This window comes from Grampus griseus (genome assembly GCF_964374135.1).
Source record: "Grampus griseus genome assembly, chromosome: 12".
Lineage (NCBI taxonomy): Eukaryota > Metazoa > Chordata > Mammalia > Artiodactyla > Delphinidae > Grampus > Grampus griseus.
The window spans coordinates 67057011-67077694 of NC_139006.1; the positions used below are offsets into that span (position 1 = coordinate 67057011).

General features: G+C 39.5%; 1 pseudogene across 1 annotated transcript in view; it reads right to left on the reverse strand.

The window, feature by feature from the left end:
- Nucleotides 1–234: 234 nt before the first annotated feature.
- LOC309830533 (phosphatidylinositide phosphatase SAC2-like) overlaps nt 235–20684 on the reverse strand; it is a 158533-nt pseudogene continuing 138083 nt past the window's right edge. Inside the window, exons 3-4 of the transcript in view lie at nt 2162–2328; nt 235–1761 (exon numbers count right to left, since the gene is read on the reverse strand). The product of the transcript in view is annotated as a phosphatidylinositide phosphatase SAC2-like (transcript). The remainder of the gene's footprint in view (nt 1762–2161; nt 2329–20684) is intronic.

The following is a 20684-nucleotide window of genomic DNA, read 5'->3' on the forward strand; positions in this document are numbered from 1 at the left end:
GAATTACTTTTAAAGAGGAAACTGCTCTGTAGTATATAAGCTACTCAGGTCTACACATTCTAGAATGATGCACTTCCATTGTCCTAGCTCTCAGGTTCAGTCTCCTTTTAAAATCTTTCCAAATAAACATAATTAGAATTTGTGATCCCTAGATTCAAAGACAGTACAGGTTATATGACACCTCCTTTTTTTTTTGGATTAAATAAAAGCCACAGGATTCTGAGTGGCTAAAAACTAAATCTGAATTATGTGTGTCTGCATTGAGTAAACATTTTTAAGTTCTTTCTGCCGGACTTCATTAACTACTTCAGGTTCTGCAGGGCTCTTCTGAACCCTTGCCATGGCAAAGCTTATCCCCTGGGTTAATCCAGCTTAGGTGATATTAGCGGGCTGGACAATGGAACTTCGAATCTTTGCAAAGGGAGAGACTGCTCTGCTGCTACAGCTCTCTAAAGGAGAAGGAGTTACGTGAAGCCCTCTCTCAAGTTCAAGTGTGCCAGATTCGGAGCCGGGGGTCTTTTGAGATACAACTGAATGCACTGGTTCAACTGACAAAAGCTGTGGGCCTGTTGCAGACAAAGACACATCTAATTGAGATGGTAGAGAAGGTATCTGTTCCATTGATTCAAATTGAGCGTCTTCGTTAGAAACTTGATTGGTCATGTGATTTCCTCCCTCACTAGCCTGAGAAACAGACCTGGTTTCTGACAGCTGGCTCATTTTGTTTTGTGCATCTTGAACAAATCTGTGGCAATAAATATCCATGGGCTTGGCAAAGCCAGTCAGTGTTGTTTATGTTGTCAGACGAAGGACTTTTCTTCAGAGAAGACTCATAGCCTTTTCCAGGCCCACTTTCATGAGCAATAATAACCTCTGAAGGAACATGAATGCTAATATCAGTGTCGCTCATAGACTGGGATCGACTGCCTAATCGAGGTATTGAAGCAATACTACCACAGCTAGGAAGCACATAGTCTACTGGCCCTGCATTCTCTAGAGAGTTAGCTAGCTGCCTGTCTTCATCAGACTTGGAATTCATCAGAGTAAGGAATTCATCAGAGTGGTGTGAGTCATTCTCTGAAGACATTTCCCCATCTGACTGCCTGGGCTTTCTTATCCATCATACTAGTGTTTTCCATGATTTCAAGACTCCCAAAGATTTACTTTAAGTTTGGTTTTAGAGAGTTAACTTTCATTTCAGGTTTTGTAAAGTTCCCTAGCTTTCGTAGATTGCCAATATTTATATTGGATTTGGTCTGTTTCACTTTTTGATTTAGAGATGAAAATTTGCTCATTACATTTTTTTTTCCCTGGGCCAAAGAGCCTTGGTTTTGAGATCTGATGCCAGTGATGTTTTCATGAGGTTTACTGCTCCTCCTCTCAAGCTTCCTCTCTGTTATAGGTACATCTAATCCCATGACTTGCTTGGTGATCTGCAGCATCTCTGCAGTATCTGCAGAAAAGATATCAAAGGGTATCTTTTCCATCCTCTACTGGATTGCGCACTACAGCTCTCAGGATGTGGAAATAGCCACTTGCTTCTTTACATCTGTAGTGCAGTTGCATGCAGGAGGACTTTGCCTTACCAAAAAAGAGTGGGTTCAGGACCTATTTCAGTTTTTTCCAGGTCTTCTGGACCTAGTCGTTGATACTGGTTTACTTCGTCAACTTCATCATCATAATAGGCTACAGAGTAGGCAGAGGTAGAAAGCAGCGACAGCACGTCCACATCTCTGTGAACAGCATCAGTGAAGGTGCACTCTTAAAACTGTTGCTTGAGCCAAGCCATAAAAATTACCTCAGGACACGTATTTTAATGTGAAATAAATTCTAAACCTACTAATAAGTGTTACTTTATCCTAGCTTCTATTTTGACACTAATATTTGCATGGGTCAAACATGATCTCAGTCAAAAGCATTTTGTCCAGAACGAAAAGCACTTGGCACGTAACAGGCAGTCGAGAAAAATGTCAGCCCTCCACCCCGCCCCACATTTTTACCAAAGTATAAGCTACAGTAAATAGTTAATTTCCCTCCCCGCCACCGTCCACCCCACTTAAACAGAAAAAATCCCCCAAAACAAAAAACCCACACTTTTTTTTTTTTTTTAAACACGGACAAGAAAAAAAAGAAAACCTCTTTCAGGGCTTCCCGGCCACGCCTGTAGCTTGGAAGCAAGGGCTGCCCCCCTCGTTTTTCTCTTCCCGCCAGTCAGGCATCCCCTCCTTCCACGCGATGAACATGAACACCGCCAGCACCGCACGCAGCCTCGCCCCCGCGACAATGGTCGCGTAAAAGCCACCGTCATCAGGGGACATTAACAGGAGGCTTTGGAAAAGCAGTAATTTACAGGACAAATACAACCTCACAGGAACTTTAACCATAAGTCCTGCAACAGGGAGAAAAATCTTGAAAGTCTTCGCCAGGCTGCCTGCCTTCGGGCTGGGACTCGGCAGCGTTGCCCGTGGTGTTTGCCGGCCGCTGGGCGGTCGGAGGAGGCCGGTGGGAGCGCGGCCTCGCGTCAGTCCGTCCGTCCGTCCGTCCGTCCGTCAGTACACCAGGCGAAGCTCAGTCAGAGGCGCCTGCAACAGAGCTGACGCCTAAAGCGACTGTGGAGACTGGGGCAACTGCCTCTCTCTCTCTTTTTTTTAATTGAAGTATAGTTGATTTACAACGTTGTGTTTCAGGTGTACAACGTAGTGATTTAGTTACACACACACACAAATATACACACACATACACATATATATATATACATTCTTTTTCAGATTCTTTTCCATTGTAGGTTATTAAAAGATATTGAATATAGTTCTCTGTGCTATATATTTATTTCATTTATTTTATACATACATTTAGTTTATTTATTTTATTTGTGGTGGTGTGTATCCGTTAATCCCAAACTCCTAATTTATCCTTCCCCCATTTCCCTGTTGGTAACCACAAATTTGTTTTCTATGTCTGTGAGTCTGTTTCTGTTTTGTAAATAAGTTCACTTGTATCATTTTGTTTAGATTCCACATATAAGCAATATCATATGAAATTTGTCTTTTTCTGTCTGACTTACTTCACTTAATATGATAGTCTCTACATCCATCCATGTTGCTGCAAATGGCATTATTTCATTCTCTTTATGGCTGAGTAATATTCCATTGTATAAATGTACCACATCTTTTTATCCATTTGTCTGTCGATGGACATTTAGGTTGTTTCCATGTCTTGGCTATTGTAAATAGTGCTGCTGTATACATTAGGGTGCATGTATCTTTCTGATTTAGAGTTTTCTCTGGGTATATGCCCAGGGATAAGCTTGCTGGATCATATGGTAACTCTATTTTTAGTTCTTTTAAGGAACCTCCATACTGTTCTCCATAGTGGCTCGTACCTAGCCTCTTTTAATAAAAATTAGCTGATATTTTTGAGCCCTTAGTATGTGTTAGTCACTGTTCTGAGAGTTTAACATGCAATCTCACTTCATCTTCACAAGGGCTTTTTGAGGAAGGTATAGTCTTAAGCTCCATTTTACAGATGGAAAACTAAGGAGTACAGATGTTATTTGCCCAGAACCCCACATTTAGGGAGTGATGGGCTGGGGTTCAATCCAGGCAGTCAGCCAACAGAAACTGTACTATTAACTAGAGATTTCTGGGAGTCCCTGAATGTAGGCATATGGGTAGTTCTGTATACCATGATGTGACTTGATGGGCTGAGTGAAGGCCACCTGCCCATAACTTTCTCCCTGTGCAAGTGTCATGATGGTTCAAATCCACCATGTTGGTTTCCTAGGGCTCCCATAACAAATTACCACAATCTTGGTAGCTTAAAACACATTTGTTCTTTCCTAGTTCTGGAGGATAGAATTTGGAAATCAGATGTCATTCGGGGCATACTTCCTCTGGAGGCTCCAGGGGACTTTCTTGTCTTTTTTACCCTCTGATGGCCTTTGGTGTTCTGTGACTTACAACAGCGTCACTCAATCTCTGCCTCCATCTTCACATGACCTTCTTCTCTGTCTTCTTCTCTTCCTCTAAGGCACCAGTCACTGGATTCAGGGCCCACCCTAAATCTAGGATGGTTTTGTCTCAAAATCCTTAACTATTTACATCTGCAAAGACCTTATTTCCAAATAAGGTCACAGGACATTACACGCACCACTTAAGATATATTCTTTTAGATTTAGAATCACTCTGTCCAGAGTCCAATTTTAACAATCAAAAAGTAGGAAAGACTTTTTGTGAATGGATGTGTTTTGGGGTCATTTATTCTGGGGCTACAGCAAACCAGGAGTCTTGAAAGAAGACAGGAAGTGAAGATGAGACCCAAAAAAAGGGCAGATGAGAGGGAAGGAATTGAACACAAATTTCAGTTTATTTTGTAGTTTGGATAAAGGTTTTGCTGAGAATATATTCTCCTGAGTGGCCTTCACAGAAGGGGATAGAAGAGGCAGTCAACCACCCAGTGAAAACCTCCGTCTACCAGTTTTCTAACATGAGCTCTAACTTGCACTGGGGCCTGCATACTTTTTTGAAACTATGTTCAGAAGTACAGACTGTAAATCTCACTTGCAGCAACAAAAACAATTTCTAATTGCATAGAAAGCAAATTGCCGCCAGCAAGGCGAGTCCACTGCCCCCTCATTTTATGGAACATGTAAATTGTCTCTCTTACTCTTAAACCTCCAAAACGTCACTTTGCATCTGGCTCTCTCCATGAATATTTTTTGGAGCATTTTAGGAAAAGCACTGCTCAATGACTAAGAAAGGATTGTACTGAACATGAGACCAAAACCATATCCCACTGAGATCTCAGTGACTGAAGGCCAGCCTTTTACGTCTCATTGCCTCGGTCTCTCCATGAGCCAGTTTACCTCCCAGGGATCCTGTGAGTATTACAGACACACATTTAGACAAAAGCAGGCAACCTCAATGCCAAGGACGTGTAGGGAGCTCTGTGTAGTTGTGTGACTAACTGCATATATGTGCCACGGTGGGAGGTGTTACCATCTTTCTAAACAGGCAGGGGTTTGTACACGTCTAAGAAGCAGGTCTTGTGTAGTAAGATATCGCCAGTGCCCTCATCCTTGTACTGTACAAGAAGAGGCTCCAGAGCTAGCACTTAAACGTGTTAAACTGGAAAGAGTACTGTATTGAGTTTGCAAGTGTTAAGAGCGTCTGGATTTTAAACTGATGAAGATGATGCCGAGTTAAATGACTTGCCCAAGGTCAATGATTGCATTATGCCATGTAGATTAAAATGGAAAGGCTTGTATTATAATGTTCATTCATCCAGCATTCATTCCATTATTCTACCTTCAAAATAAATCCTAAATCCAATCACTTCCTACCATCTGTACCACTACTGGCCTTTTCCAAAACATCATTCTTCTTGCCAGAGTTTTTGCAATAGCCTTTAGCAGTTCACACTCTTCCTATCCTTGTTCATCCCCCAGCCTCTAATCTGCATAGAAATCTGAGTTATCCCTTTAAGCTGTTAGGTTATGTGCTTCTATGCTCAGAACATTCAATGGCTTTTCGCCTTAGCGAGAGCAAAAGCCAAAGTTTATTAAATGATCTGCAGTGCTTTGCACGACCTGATCTAGTCTCCTACCTTTCCCTGCTTTGTTCACTTCAGTCCAGCCATACTCACTTCTTTTCTGTGCTTTGAATATGCCCCAAATGCCCTTATTTCAGGACCTATAATGTCTTTTTTTTAAAGGCAGCCTCAAGTCTTGCTCCATCGTCTCCTAAAAGTCTCGGGTCTTCCCTCACAGCACTTTATAAAGTAGCACCTCTCATACCCTTAATCTTCACCTACACTTACCCTAAATCATTGCTGTCTATAGCATTTGTCACTTCAGAATATAATGTATATTGATTTACTTTTCATTGCCTGTATCTCTCTTAAAAATGTGAGCTTCATGAGATAGAGTCTAGGACTGTTTTTCCACCTCTGTATCCCCAGTGCCTAGAAAGGTGCCTACCATGTAGTGGAAATTTAATAACCCATTAGGTAATTGAATGACCCCCATTTCCTTGGACCTAATGGGAAACGACAGTACTGCCTTTGCTTTCCTTTCCTTAGGGTTCTCTCTGTGTGTATGTGTGGGGTCATATAAAGTCCTAGAAATGAAAGAGCTTCATAAACTGTTAAAGTGCTATACACAAATGTGAGATAAGTTATTATTTCTAGGCTATGGTCTCAGGTGATTCTAGAGCAGAACTTTGCCTTGAATTCAAGAGAGTGGGGTGGCATTCCCCTGGATAACTTTGGGATACACTGTGAATTATAAGCTAATTTAAAATATTAGAATCTGTGGATTTGTAAATAATATAAAAGGTAAAATAAGCCTAAATTTAAATTTGGTATTTAAATTTGTTTCAGCCCATCCCCGACATCTAGCCTCTGCTTGAATGCTGCAAGTGGCTGGGGGTTACTCCGCTCTTCTTTAAGGCAATCCTTTCTGGTGATGGATATTGCAGTTGCCAGAACATTCTTATCTGTGGTAAGTTGGTATCTGTTCATCTGTGACATCCACACAGTAGTTCCCTTCCCCCTAGTCCCTGCTGCTGAATCCATGTGGAAATCTTCTAGTCTGACCCTCCAAGGTTTCTCTCTCAGCCATCTGTATCAGTTCAACTTAGGACATACCTCTTCCCCCACTAGAAATCTGAGGACTGCTGCGTTCTGAATACACTAGACCATTCTGACAAGAACGGCAATGATCACTGAAGCTACAGTTCAGGAAAAACGTGTGCCAGCTGCCTCCCACCAGGGCTCCTTGTGCTACTTAACTGCTTCCATGACAGGGACGTACCAACTATCAGACATTCCCTCCGGGTCCCCATTTCGTCTCTCCTCAATTGCTCCCAGTTGTAACCACTTATTTTCTTGCTTACTTCTTTGCCCCGATGCTCTCCCAACCCTCCTCTCACTATCTGCAGGGGGAGAAATTGTTCATCTCCTACCAAAGTGGCCTGATTCCCCCACTGATTTTCCTAGCTCTGACAGTAACTGGCTCTGTGACCTTGAACAAGTCATGTCTTCTTTCTGTAACTGGCTATTCTCTCAGGTCTTCCCCAGATCTGAAATGTTAAATTTAAAATTCCGAGTGAATCCTTGTTCTAAAAATTAGAATGAAGAAATGCTTAGACACAAACCTGGTTAAGAATTTAATTGGATCAATATCTGAGCACGCCTCAGGGGCCATATGTGTATGGTTCTAGACACTAATGTGGGTACAGAACAATCCTGACCTGCTTTCAAACCAATTAGTGTTCCTAGAGAAATAGATCAGATGTGTGAAACAAGAACCATTAATTTTGGAATTAAATTCTACTTGGATAAATCAAAAAGGAAAAAGTGACAGAAAACTGTTGGCTGTCTGTCTTGGAAATTTGAATTTCATATTGATTCATTATGGCAAGGCTTACTGGTGAAAGGCACAGAATTTAGAATCAGAGTGCCTGGTTGTAAAACTTATTCCCCTTTTCACTAGACAAGTGGAAAAGGGCCGCATTATTTGATTTCTCTATTGCTCAGTTTCTTTATTTGTAGATAGGTATGATAAGATTACTTTGTAGATCTGTTCTGAGGATACATGTAGTAATGTATACAGACTCCTGGGCAAAAGCCTGCACATAGTGTGTGTTCATTGAGTGGTTGCTTTTTCTATTCTTGTTGGTGTCCTCAATCCCTTTATTTCTTAGAGTCTGTGTTGTTTTTCCTTTGATATCAGTTCTCCTCCTTTACCAGTGTTTCTAGTGTTTCATACAGTCCTTACGATCTCAGTGCTTGAAGTTCTAAGATACTTTCAGAGTATGAAAAAACTCAGCACATAATTTTCAACTTTGGAAGACTTGTGGTAAAGTGGGTGGAGTCATAAGCTTGGGGATGGAGGTGTAAGTCCTAGGATATGATTGTAGCTTAGGGTGATTTAAATTATATAAGTAAAAAAAATCAGGTCCCCATAAAAGATATGTTATTATTTCTTTTTTCCTTGAATTATTTTGTATTAAACAAGAACAGCAGGAACTTTTTTATATTTCAGGCAGAAGAATTGTGTTGGCTAAATATGGTCACGACTCTTTTGTGAGCGATCAGAGATTTTTCTCCTTTTATGATTGAAGACATATTACCAAAGAATATAAGGAAAATACCTTAATGCTAGATGCATGTTATTCAAGGTCCTGAGTATGGCATCATAGTACTTTTGTTGAAGAAAGGAAAGGGTAACCATAACATTCAAATTTAGGCACACATAATGGTCTTCTAGTCAATGGTGTGCACACTAGAAACGAAATATTCTGTTTCTGGATGTTGGTCTTTCTTGCTTGAAGATTATACTGCTTTTACCCAGTTTCTAGCCTCTCTTTGTCTCTGGGTGAGGAGAAAGGTCTCATTGTTTAGTCAGTCTCCCTCCCTTATGCATCCACAGTTGCATTAGGTGGTTGGATTGACAACGGCGCAAAACCTCCCTACAATAAGAATTCTACACTTCCACTCGTGTTTGGAGGCAGGGATCTCTTCCATGTACCCCTAAGCCCCTACTGATAATGATAATTATCAGTACTGCCGGCAAGATGTAGTTTTCAGCACCAAGGAGAGCTCCTACAAAGTGAGTTATAATGAAAAAAAGCATTATTCTTATCTTGGGCAGTGTAGGTCTATACTATTGGAATCTACTTCCTGGGTCTATGTTGTTCTCACTTGTTTATTCACCAAAAATATTTCCTAAGTGCTTACTAAGTGCCAGGAATAATGCTAAACCCGAGGGATATGATGGTTAACATGGCATGTGCCATCTTGTCCCATGATGCTCTAGACCTCAAAGGACAAGCACTCTCAAACTAGCCTGTAATCTTTTAGGGTCAGGTGGCAAACAGTCCCTTAAAAGTGGAGTCATTTCAATACTTAACAGCTACTTACTTGAAGTCTCATAGAAAGGATTTTTATATCTTTTGGCTACTTATCAGTGTAACCATTAAGTCTCTTTTATGGTCAAAAAGCTATGATGATGAATAGGAAGAAAAGTGAAGTAATAAAAACCCAAGCAGAGGCTACTGTACAGTGTCACTTCCACTATATTCTGTTGGCTTATGCAGCTCTCAGCTCTGCTCAGAAACAAGAGGAGGGGACAAAGGCTTTACATATTGATGATGTGATCTTGAGTGGAATGATCACACTATAGAACAGCATGTGGCATGGGGTATACTGTGGCCATATTTTGAAGATATGTACTCTTCTAGTTCATTTTATCTTTCTGTAATTAGTCCTAATATATTTAATTTTACATATGGTAAAACTGAGTCTGAGGCTACTTAAGTATTTAACTTTCACATATGGAACTTCTCAGGGAAAAGTAAAAAAAAAATCCTGTATCTATCACAGATTTTCTTATGCTACACAGAGATCCTGTTTTGGTTACTAATGCTAATTATATTGGGATCCAAAGACTCAGTAAATATTTGTTAAGTGACAGAATGAACAAAGGATTGAATTAATATAGATTGAGGTGCCTGAGTCTTCCTGGGTGTTGTAGACATATATAAAATATGGTTTTGATATTTAATGACAACATTCTAAATTTTATGGTTTGATTGTGTATTGATGAAAATCATATGAGCAATAAGGTCAGGATTAGTTGGTTACTAGACCTATCTTGTGTCACCTTGGGAAAGGCAATTGTTAAATATTCAGGAATTTTGCCTTCTGGTGATTAAACAGTTGGTAATGGAAAGTATGTGCACCACAAAATTGACAAATACTATCTATAAATATAAGCTTACTTTTTGTTTTCTTTCGAGTGGTACTAGTTTACCAGAATACCACTGGACCATGGTGCTTAAGAGTCTTTGCCTCATTGGGGTGACATGATTCCCACTCTACAGAAGTATAGACAGTGTAGTATAAATATACATGATAAAGTATAACTGTATATATAGAAAATTACAACTGTAATATAGAAAATATATAGAAAATATACAACTGTATATATAGAAAATTACAATTAAATTGTAATTTAAGGCATTTAAGGTGTTTGAAGACCTTATTCTTTAGATCAATGATGTGCTTGGTTTTAAACAAGTTAGTTACAATTGTGGTGAAGTTGGAAAAATATACAGTAAAGCAATAGTTATGTCCTGAAAAATCTCAGGAAGGATTGAATGTCCCTAAGAGGGGAAGAGAGGGATGTCAACTGAAGATGGTGTTGACATTTTGTGAATTCATCTAGAAATCTTGAAAGAAGATGAAGTGTCTCAGTATTCTATCTGCATTAGATCAAATACACATCTCTCAAGCTAGCTGTAGAGTCGTCATTCTTGGGGACAGGCCAATACCAAGCAAAGATGAGCAATATTTAGTTCAGGGTCTCAGGATACATCAAAATATCTTCTAGATATGCAATTATGAAGTAGTCTAAAAGGTCAAAGAATGTATTATTCATGAAATGCTGAAATACCTATATTGTATTATTGAAACTGAACATATTGTGATATATCTAAGGGGGGTATACTGTATACAAATCCCTGTCATCCTCTAAGTTCCCTCCCTTTTCTGAAACAGATTATACATTTTAAAGGAATCTATTTAGGTATAAATTATAGCTATTAAAATTTTTTTAATAAGTTGTGTATTAGGCTATGTTGAATAGACTGAACATCCAGAATTTGTTAGAAAAGAAGAAGTTCTGCCCTATTTTAACAAATAAATTTAGATCTCTATAAGGAGATCAAGTCCACATATAACATTTTTGCCTCTGAAGTCTCAGCATGCCCTGGTCTGGACTCGTAGCAGTAAGTACATATCTTTCTATAGGTTACACATTGGGAGTACAAAGTCAGTAGTGTGTGGTGTGCAGAATGTGGGTGGTAGGTTTCCTAGCCTATGGCGTAGAACATAATCTTGAAGACATGATACTTCTTGGGAAGGATTAGTGCAGTTTTCATAATTGTTACCTTGTGTACCCCACTAGGGTAGTTTTAACAATTGTTAACATCAATAATTAACATTTTGTTTTTCTCTCTCTCTTCTCCTCAATTTCCTCCATCTCTCCCTCTTCCCCACCCACCTACCATTTATTCTTTTGCTGAATCATTTAAAAATATATTATAGACATTATGATACTTTATCCCTAAATATGTCTGATACATGTCCTAAATATAGGGACATTACCCCAACTAGTTACATTACCATTATCGTACCTTAAGGAAATTAACAATAATGTCTCAGCACCATCTAACATCCAGTCCATATTCAAATTCTCCGATTGTCCCCTCCCAAAAAAGTTTCAGATTTTTTTTTAGAAAACAAAATCTAATCAAGGCTCATAGTGGTGCCCCTGTTGAATATTACAGTTGAGAAAATAGGCTAAAAAAATTAAGGTCATGCAATCAATCATATGCTGTGAGTTGGATTTAAACTGACTGGCTCCAAGGCCCTTATTCACTTCATGCTGTTGGAGGAGACTGCCAGGGACTATGAGGGAGACAGAGGCACAGAGAGAGACAGGCTGACTATACCTCGAGGTCACATCTTATTGGGTTATACTTTTACGTAAGCTTTCGGTGAGAGAAAATTAGGTGGCCGTGATCCTCTATTGGTTCAGACAGAATATAGGCTAGAGGTTTAGCCATGTTGAAAGAAGACAAGAAGAGAGTTTTGTTTCTGTTTGTGTTTTTTAAAAACAGCATGAGTGAGAATACCCAGTTAGCTGAAGTCTTTTGGAGACCTGAAGAAAATGCAAATGTTTGCTTTGGGCACTTCAGGACTTTTTCAGTTCTCTCTGCTCCTTCTTAGACCTTAAATGGCCAGTGTAAGTCATTGATGTGTAATCCTGAAGAAGAAACGTCAGTGTTTTCTATCTAGGGGGGCCCCTGTTTGTGTCTGACTCACCAGTGAGGTCCCACTGGATAATTTGGAGCTTTCACCAGCTTTGTGATGATGAATTTTTCTAATATTACAGAGTCCTAGTTGTTGATGTTTCTTTCTCCATAATTTGAGAGCCCTTAGTAGTACTTTCCAAATTTCCAATAATTAAGCTACTTTTCAGAGTTCTCTCATCTCTTAGGATACTTCTATTGTGCTTCTTTTGTTTAAATAGGTGATATGTGATCTTCTCAGTGATGCAGACTTGGCCCATCATTTGTGCCAAGGCAGTTACTTGGTTATATACAACAAGTTAAGGTGCCTTAGGGTCTGAGATCCATTTTAGAGCAGCTTAAACTCCCTTGGTGAAGCCATACTTCTATCTACACCTTTTCAAAGCATGTGAGTTAGTTTCTTGTGGAATTAAGCCTGCTACTAAGTCCCAAAGTCATGTTGTCTCAATATTCATCTCGCAGTATATAATCTCAAACTTTCTCTAAAAGATAATCTTCATTCCTGAAACTGTCCATGAGGAATTATGGTATTTCACAAATATTTTTACTTAAAGAATGTGAAGTTGTTAACAAGGACTACGTAAGAGACAATGCCTCCAGCACAGGTCTGTGCTATTTAACGTTCTGATTTCTAAGCCCTAGCACCTCCCCTATGATTGGATGAAGACTCAGAAATCCCTTGTCCTGGAGAGATATTTGGGGCTAACAGAACTTTGGGTCCTGTTTCTCCTTTGTGAAGTGAAAATTTACTCTCTTCATCGTGATGGTGACACTGGTAGTCTTCTATACTTAATATCAGAGACACAAGCGAGAGAAATTTTTATTAGTAGTTCTCTTGCAGAGATGAATAGTATTTCCCTTAAACCTGCTTCAACTAATATGTCAACCTCCCGAGATAATGCAGAAGTAAAATCATGTCATAATTACTAAATAACAGGTATCTAATTTAGCATCTTCTTATACTAGATGCAGAAATATTAAGCTTTCTATTACTTGGTATTATGGAGCTCCATGATAATGTTGACCCCTCTGAGGGCATATATGTCCCTAACTATTTGACATTTGCATTGGTTTGTGTTGAAAAGAGGTGTCAGTACTCAGATAACTGCAGTGATGAAGGAGTTAACAGAACCAGAAGCCAACAAAGTGAGATGCTGGCAGCAGATGGTGTTGTCAAATAGAGGTATAATTGCATTTTTTAAAATCCCTTCAAAATAGTCTCTCAAGCCTACTTAGATGACATTTAGCAGGCTCTGGAAATCACTTAAATGGGTACAGAAATAAAAGAATTACAGAGGAAAATGTCACCATCTGAATTTGTCTTGAGTCTTATTGAGTCAAGACATCTGAGGCTCTTGTTAATACTTCGGAACTATTTACAGCCCATTCAGTAGAATGTGTCATTGTTGCATTAAGTTTAGCTCATTTTGTGGGGAAGGTCTTTTGTGGCAGTCTAGAGAATGGAATGGATTTAGTGCACTAAAATATGAAGTCTGTGGGAAAAGAAGTATAAATTGTCTTAAATTCAAATACAGAAAAATCTCACTGGAGCTTTTAGAGAAAGGTAATTAATGCAATTGAAAACTACAGGAAAAATAGCCTCCTTTTGTTTTTTCATTTTATAGTTTGTCACTCTTATTGATTATGACTCAGCAAGAATGAAGTGTAAAGTGCTTTTATAGCATTTAGAAATATTGGCAATATTGATAGGGAATATAAGATTTTTTTGATTGGGTGAGGGTATAGCATATATGAAAGACCTGAGAAGTATACTCACAAAAATTTAGAGCTAGGACATGTGCAATTATTAAATTTGACTTTTTTATTTTACAGGTAAGGAAAGTAAAGCCCAAACATGAGCCTGAGCTAAAACTCTTATCTGGCTTCAAGGATATAAACCCTTTGCAATTATTCAAAGTTTAAAAGATTTTACGGGCAAATATATCTATATGAACCAGTTGTCTTACTACAACCATGAGTATAAGCCAACTCCAGCATTTTGCCCTAGCAAAATCCTAGTGGGGGCAGGGGATGGTACTGATGAGGGCATAGGCTTGGTATCAAGCCCTGACTCTATTCCTTATTAACTTAAATGAAGTTACTTAACTTGTCTGGCCTTGTTTATTTTGGTCAAGTACACAGTTATTACCATGGTCCAAGAGCTGTCTTTCAATGGCAGAACTATGGTAAATGCTGAAGAAGACATGGTTTTACCTCCAAACTCTAGGAACCACCTTTTTGATTCTCCAGTTGTGGCTTGCAACAGGTTATATACAGAATTATAACTTGTCACAGTTTTTTTTTTAATATCACTGGATCTGTTAGATCAGCAGTCCCTAACCTTTCTGGCACCAGGGACCAGTTTCATGGAAGACAATTTCTCCACGGACAGGGTGGGGGATGATTTCGGGATGACTCAAGTGCATTGCATTTATTGTGCACTTTATTTCTATTATTATTACATTGTAATATATAATGAAATAATTATACAACTCACCATAATGCAGAATCAGTGGGAGCCCTGAGCTTGTTTTCACTAGCCACTCACTGACAGGGTTCTGATATGAGTCGGCAAGCAACTGATTTATTATGGTCTCTGTGCAGCCAGATCTCTCTGCTAATGATAATCTGTATTTGCAGCCGCTCCCCAGCGCCAGCCTCACTGCCTCAGCTCCATCTCAGATCATCAGGCATTAGATTCTCATAGGGCGTGCACAACCTAGATCTCTCGCATATGCAGTTCACAGTAGGGTTCGCGCTCTTATGACAATCTACTGCCCCGCTGATCTAACAGGAGGTGGAGCTCAGGTGGTAATGTGAGCCATGAGGAGTGGCTGTAAATACAGGTGAAGCTTTGCTCGCTCGCCTGCCACTCACCTCCTGCTGTGCGGCCTGGTTTCTAACAGGCCATGGACCAGTACATATCCGTGACCCAGGGGTTGGGGACCCCTGTGTTAGATCAGAAGTAGCAAAGATACTTACATTAGAGACTGAACAAACTGAAGAACTTTCTGTTGTTTTATGACATTGGTTCCCAAACTCTGATCCCCGGACCAGCAGTGTCAATATCACATGAAAACTTTCAGACATGCACATTTTTGAGCCACACTCCAGACCTACTAAAACAGAAACCCTACGAGCAGGGAGCATCAGAAAATTTTAAACCAGAAATCTGTTTAAGCAAACTCTCCAGGTGATTCTGATGTGCGCTAAGGTTTGAAAATCACTGTTCCAGAGCACAAAGTTGTCAACTTTTTTATCATCTGGTACATGGGTCAGAAAAACATGTCCAGATGTGTTAAATTTTGCTATCATAATACAAATAGACATATTACAATGGTAGAGTGGGCAGGGAGTTACTTGTCTTTCTCTTTAGGGTGTATTTCTTGACATCAACCAGATCATTCCCCCAGAGTCTGCTGAAATGTCAGGCCACTGTATTTTTATTGAATCATCTCCTACCTGCTGGCATGTAGGTATTGTACCAAGTCACTTAGGAACTGTTAACTCCAGTTTACTTAGCATGTCTCAGCATGAACTTATCATTTTATTGGACAAAACTGATATCCTGTAGGGATGGAAAGATGACCAGGACCCCCATAAACTAAAGTGTGGCCAGAACCAGATAGCTGACATAACCCTGAAAAATAGTGAAGCGTGGTACGTCTTCTGTCTTTTCCGTGGGAAATCACCTATGGAACCTGTGGTTACTTCTCAGGTCTGCCATCCATTACATTATCCAACCTATCTTGCCTTTAGAAGAAAAGTGATGGTACTTGGCCATCGCCACACAGGGATCCTAGCATTTCCTCTGTGTTTTCTTAGGTTTTTTTTTCCCCGTAATTGATTTCTAATCTCATAATGTTGTAGTTGGAAAAGATACTTGATATGATTTCAATTTTCTTAAATCTACCGAGGCTTAATTTGTAACCCAAGATGTCATCTATCCCGGAGAATATTCCATGTGCACTTGAGAAGAAAGTGTATTCTGCTGCTTTCGGATGGAATGTCCTAAAAATGTCAATTAAGTCTATTTGGTCTGCTGCCTCCTTTAAAGCTCGTGTTTCCTTATTAATTTTCTGTCTGGATGACCTGCCTATTGGTGTAAGTGGGGTGTTAAAGTCCCCCATTATTATTGTGTTACTGTCAATTTCCCCTTTTATGGCTGTTAGCATTTGCCTTATATATTGAGGTGCTCCTCTGTTGGGTACTAGCATCTCCTCTGAAATAAAGACACCAACATTAATTGTGATGACTTTTCCCAGCATCTCTGGCATATAGGAAATAATTTCCAAGATTCTTGTGATCTCCACAATAAAGTAATTTTCAATGCATTGTTGAAAAAAAATGGCTTCTGAGTCCTCTTAGGGAATCTAAGAGATGAGTGGCTTACACAGAATAAATTCACTCCAACATTTCTATCTCTCTGATTCTGCATTCTTTTTGTATATTGTATGTTAAGGAATTTATGGCATCTCAACTTCATTTACCCTGGGCTACTACTGAATCCAGCTTTTGGTCAACCAACTGAGCAAATAGAGGCACTACTGTTTGTTTATGCCAACACATTGAATCCAGTGTCTGATAACTGCACCAATATTGATGCATTCACCCTATTTCAAATCAACTTTCTACTCCTTTGTCTAGTGTCCTCAGAACCTATTCCTATACATGTTCTCCAGATTTTAAATTATCAATATTCTAGAAGTTTCTTTGACTAAACCTTTCCTCCAGGGTCTGATTTTTCTCATATCTCTGAGTCATCCTAGTTGTTTGGAGCTCTTATGGGGCATTTGAGTAGCGCCTGATGAGAACTACATCACTTCTGTAAGACAGATGCTACAACCTGGGTCATTACAGGGTCTTCAAGCAAGGAAGAAACCACTGAAATGGCAGGGGAAAAGGTCTCCTGCCAGGGGAGTCATGGTAGGTGTGGAGTGTCAGGGTATTTTTCCATCTATATCTTTCCATATTCCCCCATCCCAAATTCTCTATATTTGCTTCTTTCTTACTATTTTAACTTCCCTAAAGAGACCTGATGAATTCATCTGACGTTTTTCACTGACCTGCAGGATCAAACACTGAGTGATTTTTCAGCTATCTTAACCCTGCAGCTATAAGAGATAAGAAATTATTTTAGTACATCCATAGAGAGTTCCTGATTTTTTTGGCCTGTGCCTTAAGCCAAGAACTTAGTATTTTGCACTTGTCATGCTATTTCTTTAAGTTGTCCAATACTGTTAGGAGCATACCCCCCAATTCTACAATCCCTGAATTTCTGAAGTTCTTCATTAAAAAAAAAAATAGAGGCCAGAGAGTTCTCCCTGAGCCTTGCCTTCAATGGACACATCATTCCAAGTGACCACAGGAGATAACTTCAATTTCTGCACTGCGTATCATGAGCTGCCTGATTCACAAATCATCATTTCCCTGAGGCCGTATTTTCCCTTTTCCCTGAGGCCTTATTTCCTGTATCGATCAGGTTTCTTAACTGCAAGCACCATAAATCAATATATGCTAACTTAAGCCCCCCCCCAAATTAACTAAAACATACTAGGCAATCCATAGCATCTCTAGAAGATTCGGGGAACCAGGCCACAGTTATGAACAGTGTAAAAATTATTTTACTGCTCTTGACATGCCACTTGCCCCATTGTATATAATATGAGTGACAGCTGTACTATGACAATCAGGTAACGGACAAGGATTCTAAATGTCTTTATAAAAGCTTTCAACATGGCTGCTTTGTGTCTTGGGAGTTTAATTAAGATTGTCCTTTTGGGTTCACAGAGGCTAAGTTTGCTGCATTTCATGGCACTGTGCTATTTATTGCTTCAGCAAATATGCTTTTGCTGTTACTTATCTGTTTCTTCTTTAGACTACCATAAGGAACTGAGGGAAAACACACCAGAGAGTACTCACTGCTTGCTCTCAGACTCTGTATAATCCAAAGAGCAGAGAAAGAGACATAGGCTTTTATTGAGCATGCATTATGAACTTGGGGGGCATTACACACATTCTCTTATTTACTCCTCTCAGTAGCCCTGTTGGATCTCCACTTCATAGGAAATGGAGTCTCAAAGGGTATGTAATTAACTTGTCCAAGGTCATACAGTTAGGAAAGGGTAAAACCCAAATCATGCCAAACCTGGCTCACGATTTAAGGGTTAGATCTCAAGAGTCTGAAGATCTAGTGTAGAGGAAATAGTGTGGGATATGAGAATTTGGCCCCAAATCAAAAGATTCTGACCTTAGCTTCAGAGGAAATTAAAAGAGGAAACTTTTAGTGGAAGGAAACTTGTGGAAACTTCAAAGAGGATATTGGCAGAAAAGCTGAGTAGATTGTCTTTAAATTGTCAAGACTAGAGTGAGTCTGTGCCTGAAATACTGGCTGCGCCTCTTGTCACTGAACTTCCTAAAAGATGAAGAGAACCCATTGCTCAGGAAAAAGACCAGGTAGGCAGTTTGGACACATCGTCTCGTGAAATGAGCCAGCCACAGGATCATGTCCTCACCGGTACCCACGGGACCTGTCCAGCACAGAATGGCTCATAATAACTAACCACCTCCTTGACTATTTCCAGATCCAACTTACTAGTGGGTTGATTGAGCTGGCTTATGTTGATTCGTTCAAGGACTGAGACTGCATGTGACTGAATGCCCAGTAGCCCACTGGGATTTATCCTGAAAAATCCAGGGACTGGCAGAGGGCAGCAAGAACCACTTCTCATCAAAGAAACACAGGTGCTCTGGTCAGAAGTAGACAGTGGCACTAGATGGATTGGAGTAGTTTGTGGGGTAAGCGCTGTGGAGTGGTTGTGACGATGGTGGTGAGTGGTCACCATTGTATTGGTGGTCATGGCAGGCGCAGGGCTGGCATATGAGAGGTCTTACCAGTGTGATACCTGTGATGCTCTTAGAAAATCCCTAGAGAAAATTTCCTTAGGTAAGGCACCAGAGTGACTCAGCATTTCCTAGGTAGAAATACCTCTTCTGGACTTCATAGCTACAGTTATGAGGCCACATTTCTTTCCAGTACAATTACGGGTGAAAAAATCCTGCTGGCTGTCCATAATAAATCAACTGAAGAGCTTTAAAATTCTTACATTTTGCCAGCCTTTTGTATCTTCCAAACAAACTTTTGTACCTTATAGGAAATAAAGTAAAACTCTTTATTGCCTTATATTCCCGAATTTTAGCTATACATGCCTATAAATATATATTACATACATACATGCATAGGTTTATATTCATATTTACACTTGCATATTTAATCATAGGAGTTCAACTTTATTTTTTTAATTTCTTGAAATATAGTTGATTTACAATGTTGTGTTAGTTTCAGGTGTAAAGTCATTTAGTCATACACATACATATACATATATAGGTTTTTATTCAGATTATTTTCCCTTATAGGTTATTACAAAATATTGAATATAGTTCCCTGTGCTATACAGTAGGTCCTTGTTGGCTATCTATTTTATATACAGTAGTGTGTATATTTTAATCCCAAACTCCTAATTTATCCCTCCCCACCCCTTCCCCTTGGGTAACCATAAGTTTGTTTTCTAAGTAAGTCTGTGAGTCTTTTTCTATTTTGTAAATAAGTTAATTTGTATCATTTTTAAAAATTAAGTTATTTTATTTTATTTATTTTTGGCTGTGTTATGTCTCTGCTGCTGTGTGCGGGCTTTCTCTAGTTGTGGCAAGTGGGGGCTACTCTTCGTTGCGGAGCAGGGATTCTCATTGCGGTGGCTTCTGTTGTTGCAGAGCATGGGCTCTAGGTGCATGGACTTTGGTAGTTGTGGCTTGTGGGCTCAGTAAATGTGGCTCATGGGCTCTAGAGTGCAGGCTCAGTAGTTGTGGTACACGGGCTTAGTTGCTCTGCGGCATGTGGGATCTTCCCAGACCAGAGCTCGAACCTGTGTCCCCTACATTTGCAGGCGGATTCCTCACCACTGCACTACCAGGGAAGCTCCATATTATTTTTTTTTAGATTCCACATATAAGCAATACCATATGAAATTTGTCTTTTTCTGTCTGACTTACTGCACTTAGTATGTTCATCTCTAGGTCCATCCGTGTTGCTGGAAATGGCATGATTTCACTCCTTTTTATGGCTGAGCAATATTCCATTGTATATATGTACGACATCTTCTTTATCCATTCATCTGTTGATGGACACTTAGGTTGCTTCCATGTCCTGGCTATTGTAAATAGTGCTGCTATGAACATTGGGGTGCATGTATCTTTTCAAATTAGAGCTTTCTCTGGATATATGCCCAGGAGTGGGATTGCTGGATCATAGGGTAACTATTTTTCGTTTTTTAAGGAACCTCCATAGTTGTTGCACCAATTTACATTCCCACCAACAGTGTAGGAGGGTTCATTTTTCTCCACACCCTCTCCAGCATTTATTATTTATAGACTTTCTGATGATGGCCATTCTGACTGGTGTGAGGTGATAACTCATTTTAGTAGGACTTCAACTTTACAGCTAGATTCTGGATTCTTGGTCTAGGGTGCTGTTGCACTTGCATTCTAATTTGCCTATGAAACATTGTATAGTATTTAGTGCAGTGTGTGTATCTTCTCAGAGGCATTATTTGTATTTTTTGCCTATGTGACAGGCATATGAAATTTTAAAGAGAGCATTCTTAGTCTCCCCTACTCTGGGGAATCTAATGATATAGTGTCATTTTCTGTTTTGAGATTGGAAGGGAATTGGGAAACATTGTGGTTTAGAGCTTGAATCTTGGCTTTGCCATTTAGTAGTTGTGAAATCTTGGGTAAGAAATGCAACCACGT